Raw genomic sequence first — 6,188 nt, forward strand, 5'->3', positions numbered from 1 at the left:
ATTTGTCTTGATTTCCTTGTTTTTTCAATCTTTCAATTCCAATTCGCAAAACTTATTCCCTTCGTTTATGATCATAAATGTTGTTTTTATTCCAATATGGAATTTGATTTGCACAGCATCAGCCGGAAACTTAGGGTCATTATGGAACACAAGAAAGGAAGTACATGTATCCTTATTTTTTTATAATGTTTGCAAATGACATACCTGTATAAACCTAAGTCAGTAATGGCAGCAACCATTACTGACTTAGGTTCATTAGCCAGTACTGTGTAAAGTCGTTCCTTTCAAAACCTTATTAAATGCATCCTCCAGAGTGGCAACTGCCAGAAAATCATGTTTGCAGATTGCTACTGTTTATGGAGAATTTCATCTTAATTAAAATATTTTGCTGTATCTATTTGCATCTAGCTGGACAATCAAAAAATTCCAAAGCTGAGAAATGCTGTGGTATGAATTAGTTTTTGTTCACACGAAGTATAATGTAATTGTATTTTTTCAAATAGTTTTATTTACTAAGAATTCCATTATGTTGGCTGCTTTAAATTAGAGTGAAAACAATTTTAAGAGTAAAGCAGTAAAATATTGGGAGATAGAATCATGACCAAAAGTGAAACGTGTTTGAACTATGGGTTGTCAAGACATTTTTTATCCAAATCTTGTGTAATTCTTAGAATAAACATCTTAGGTTAACCAGTTATGAGTTACAATACCTATCATTCTGTATTGCGTTCATAAACTTACACGTTAAAAGTCATTAATCCTAATTTGCTTATTGCAGCAAGTATCTTAAATTATGCAATGCATATTTTTGCAATTTTGCATATAATTTTTAACCCAACAGAACAAATACAGCATCAATAAAATTTTAAGTAATATAGACATGATGCATATATTAAACCATATGTACTGTAACTGCAGCTTATTTCTTAGCTCTACTTATTTTCCACCATCCTTAATTTCATTCAAAATATCTATTCTTTTCTTCCAACCAACATTTTCCAATCTGTCACATCCCTTCTTTTTATCTCCTGCTTGCACTTATCCTGCCTTTCTCTTAGCAACCTAATCTCCTGTGAAGGCTGCGTACCACCAGGTTTCAACCTATACATTACTTTCTACTAACAACAGTGCCACCAATGTTACAGCTGGCATTTTCAGGATGATGTGATTTTCATGGGCCTTATTGAGGCATCTTGATGAAATTGCTGCTCTCTGATTGGTCAGGTTTTGAGCAACTGTTGTTACATTCTGTGGAACTGGTGACCATCTTCTGTTTAATTTGGTACACCACAGAGCCTTAAAGAATGATTTTGCCTTTCAGTAGTAGCAGAATATACATGGGCTTATGTCATAAGTTAAATTTGGATGAAGCCAACATGATCTTGATTGAGTCACATTACTCTCCTAGGCCCATCTGTGAGGCCATTGGAATTGCTAAACATCCTGCAAATTTCAAAACTGTCATCAACAAAGAGCAACATAAGAAGTGAAGTGAAACTTGGAGGCTTGCAGTTTTCACAAACTTCACTCCTCAATGACTTTTGCCCTATTAACCTTATCTCATCCCCTACCATGTGAAGCCTTTCTTCATTTGGTACCCTCACAGTCCATTTTTTTCATTCTTCTAAAATACATTAAAAAGTTACCTATATTGATCTTCTGTGCTCTGGGACCAAGTTTCAGTACCATATAATTACCTTTCAAATGAAAGTTTTCACTAGTTTTTCAGCTGTGTCAAAGCATCCTTACCCGGCACAATTACAATAGAAATTTGATAGATAGATAGATAGTTTTATTCACCATAGAACAATACATAATTGTATGGGCTTCGTCAAAAATTCAATTACATCAATTGTATACAGGTTCTTAGGAATAATAATGTACATGACATATATGAGTATTAAGGATTTAAAAAAGTTGAATTTCCTACATTGGCTCTTTCTGTGTACTCTTGGACGCTATAAAAAACATTATTTTAAAAAAGAAATGTTTTAACATTTTTTTGAATTTATTTTCTTGGGGGAGTATTCGTTTTAACTCTTCAGGAAGCCGATTAAACAGTAGTCTTCCTGAAACTTCTGGGGTTTTTTTTAGTACTGCTACTCTGCAATGGCCATTATGAAGATTTTCCTTGCCCCTGGTGTCGTGCTTGTGAACGTCCCTATTTCTGATCAGTGAAGGTGTTTTCGTGCAGGCATACAATATCACATTATACATATATATACTGGGAATGGTCATGATTTTGTGACATTTGAAATACTCCCTGCAGGATTTTCTTGCATTTAGTTTAAATATAACCCTTAACGCACGTTTTTGAAGTGTGAGTATTCTGTTGATGTTTCCATGTGCTGAACTCCCCCAGCAGACTATGCCATATCGAGCTATGGACTCAAATATACCATGATATACTGGGATTAATACTTCTGTATTACAGTAGTTGGCAAGATTTTTTAAAAGGAATAGGGCTGAACATAATTTTTTACTACATTTTTCCATTTGAAACCTCCAGCTTAACTTGTTGTCTATTTCTAAACCCAATAAAGTGGTATGTTCTAACTCAGTAATCAATTGGTTTTCTATTTATACAGAAATATTTGACGGAAGGTCTCTATTACTAAATACCAAGTAAACTGTTTTTCTTGCATTTAGTTGTAAATTATTTACATGCAGCCATTGAGCGACTGAATTCGCCATAGCATACATGTCTATTTCTAATTGAGATGATTTAGTATGACCTGCTATTAGACTTATGTCATCTGCATAGAGCACCACGTTATTATTCTCTGGAGAGATTATGGCTTTTTCAATGTCGTTCACAAACACCAGGAAAAGTAAAGGCCCTAATACAGAACCTTGTGGAACACCATATTTAATAGTTTTCATTTTTGATTTGTAGGTAGCACCATTTTTTCCGACAATTTCTACATACTGTTTCCTATTTTCCAAAAAAGATGTAAGCCAATGATGAGCTACTCCCCTGATACCATAATGTGATCATACCATAATGATAACTTCTTAAGTCAAATTTTTGGCTACTCAAAATGAGTTGAATTACAGTCTTCTCTATTTTTTATATGGCAAACTAATCCTGTATGTTCTAGCAGATATGTCAAATTTTTGCCTAAATTGAAAAGGGAAATTCACATTTATACCGTTTACTGAAAAATATCTCTAAATCAAAGAAAATTTCCATTTTGGCTATTTAAATTCTGTGAGAAATATGATATCTTTTATGGAAGAATTCCCATAAGAAGTATGGGAAAAGGATTGGCTCCTCTTAGATTATTTGAACCATCTCTTCCCTTGCTAGTAGTAGACCCATATCAGGACTCCAAAGCAAAACTCTCCTCCCTTTCGGACATTCTGAATAGGTTTTATTGATGTCCACTGAATTGAGCAGAACTCATGAAAAAAGGTAGAACTTGGAAAATTAGTTTCAGGATTTCTAAAATTCAGTTTCTATCCTTAAATGCCAAGATTAATGAAGAAGGACATTGTGGCTGAATTAGGAATTCCTCGCATAATTTGGTTGATATTAAAACAGAAAGATCATCAAGCTAGCTCCTATCTTTCATAATCTCATTTATAGTAAGTTGAAGATCAGCATTCTCTAATCTTTCGGATTTTTAAAACTATCTTATTGGAGGTATGGAAAAAAGCTTACAAACAGATGTCATATATACTGACTTCAATAAGGCTTTTGATACTGTTAGTCATGAGCTTTTTAGAAAGTTTGATGCTTTGGGAATGAGTGGTACCTTGCTTGCCTGGATGGAAGGTTATTTGATTGACAGAAGTTGTAGTAAAAATTAATGCATCTAAAAGTAAATGTTTCTATCCATCATCAGGCATTCTGCAAGGATTCCATCTGGGTCCACTATTATTTAACTTATTTATAAATGATATTATAATGGCATTATACCCAATTCCTTTTCTTTTGTATGCCAATGACTAAAAAATGTATTTGACAGCTCAATCAATTGATGATCACCTAACTCTGCAAAACTCCCTTTATAGGCTTAAAAACTGGTGCGAGCATAACCATCTAGCTTTCAATTTAAAAAAATGCTGCGCTGTAACATTCAGCTGGCGAAGGAATCCACAGCATTATGAATATAGACTAAGCAATTATCCTATGGCCCGAATAACAAATTTAAAACACCTTGGAGTTATACTTGACTGTACGTTAACATTCCATCAATATTATAACTATACTCAAACTAAAGCATACAAATTACTTGGATTTATCTTCTGAAACTGGAAAAACTTCAAACATATAGAGCAATATAAAGTTCTGTTCATCTCATTAGCTAAGTCACTGTGTGAATACTGCTCTACGGTTTGGTCACCTTATTACAAACTCCATATTCATACAAACAAATGTGTTAAAAAAAATTGCATTCAAATTCAATCTTCAAAAATACCTCTATACATGGGAAGGTCCAGAAGTACCCGGCCTGAACTAGAGATGGCGGTAGTTGATTGAAAAATATCACTGTATTAAGAAGTATGCTATATATGAAGCATATGTTTCAAGTTTGAAGACGCTATGTAGTTTAGTATTTGGTTGGCCACCATCAATGGTGAACGTTTTCTGTGAATTTGTGAAAATTGGTCTTCATTGTATGATACAATACTTTTATTTGAAAGGCCTCAGCCCAACCAATACAAAAGCTTAACTGGAGTCTGATCCTTCATTTACAACAGTAAAATATTGGGTAGCAGAGTTTAAACGAGGCTTTACGAGCTGTCGTGACGAGCATCGCATTGGTCGACCAAATGAGGTCATGACTCCAGAAACAGAGAAGAAAATCCACAAAGTGATGCTGGATAATCGTCGACTGAAGGTGTGCAAGCTAACAGACATAGTATGCATTTCAAAAAGTGCAGTACCTCAGCATAAGGAGCTCTCAAGGGATAGCTCCAAAATGATTTCTCCTGCTAGAGAAGTAATACTGGGTGTTCCCAAGGGTACTGTACTTGGCCCAATTTTATTTTTAATTTATATTAATGACCTACCAGATAAGCTTAAGTCCATTAAGAGAATAGACCCATTACTGTATGCTGATGATACAAATATTATTGAGTCAGCCTCCTCAGTGGACTTTCACAGAAAGGGCAGCTGAGTTAGCTCAGATTTTCAATAAATGGTGTCTTCTTTACTTCCTAAGACCCTATTTAAATAAGTCCAGTCTGATTTATTTCACTAATAAAAACAAAGTTTCCACTGTATTATCATTAAATGCAGCATGCATAAGCATTCCTCAAAATTCCAGTACCCAATTCCTGGGAGTTATCCTGCATAGAAACATGTCTTGGGAGGAACTCATTTTCAAATTACATAGAAAGTTAGTTCCCATGCCTGGGAATCGAAACCAGGACCCTTTAGTTAGCAGTCCAATGCTCTACTCCTGGACTACCGCGACACACATATATAATATGTTTTAAATGTCATCTTTCATGCAAAGGGCAATATTTCTCAGTACAAGCCCAACCACGATTACCATAATCACTACACAATCAGTCTTCTGTCAGAACACACAATACTGCTCATGGACTTAAGGTAATTCAATAAACTTCCCCGAGAAATCAAATGTAAAACAGGAGTACCTATTTTCAAGAAAAAGCTGTTCAACCTATTAAATAATAATATGTTCAATTCTGTAAATGAATACCTGGAATTGTCACTACACATCAATTCCGGCTTAACTAAACAATATGTAAATATAGTAGCGTATTGGTCTATAGATATATTTTATTTCTTCTAAAATGGTGAAATTTATGTCTGACGTGTCCTATATTTGTGTATGTATGAATATGCAACAAATCTCAGGGCAAATAAATGCATTATAATTTATGTCTTGCCCCTTCCTTGGGTCCACCGTTGGCTTACAGAAGACCATGCATAGGGATTGGCATTCGTTATTTCCTATTCAATTGTATGAATCGCACAATAAATACGATTTAAGAAATATTAATATATCTAAGGATATGTTAAAAATATTTCCACGCTGGTTAAAATGTGGTATTATTATTTATCTTTTGTATCACATTAGTTGGGTAATGAAATTAATAAAAATATATCAATTGATTGTTGTGGAATATTATTTCGCGCTTGAGCTAAAACACTTTTCTTTTGAATTTAAGGTATTGCTCGAGCATAAAATTGTATGATTCCAAATGCTTCA

Source organism: Hetaerina americana, unplaced genomic scaffold, assembly GCF_022747635.1.
Source record: "Hetaerina americana unplaced genomic scaffold, ioHetAmer1.1.p SCAF_2, whole genome shotgun sequence".
Classification (NCBI taxonomy): Eukaryota; Metazoa; Arthropoda; class Insecta; order Odonata; family Calopterygidae; genus Hetaerina; species Hetaerina americana.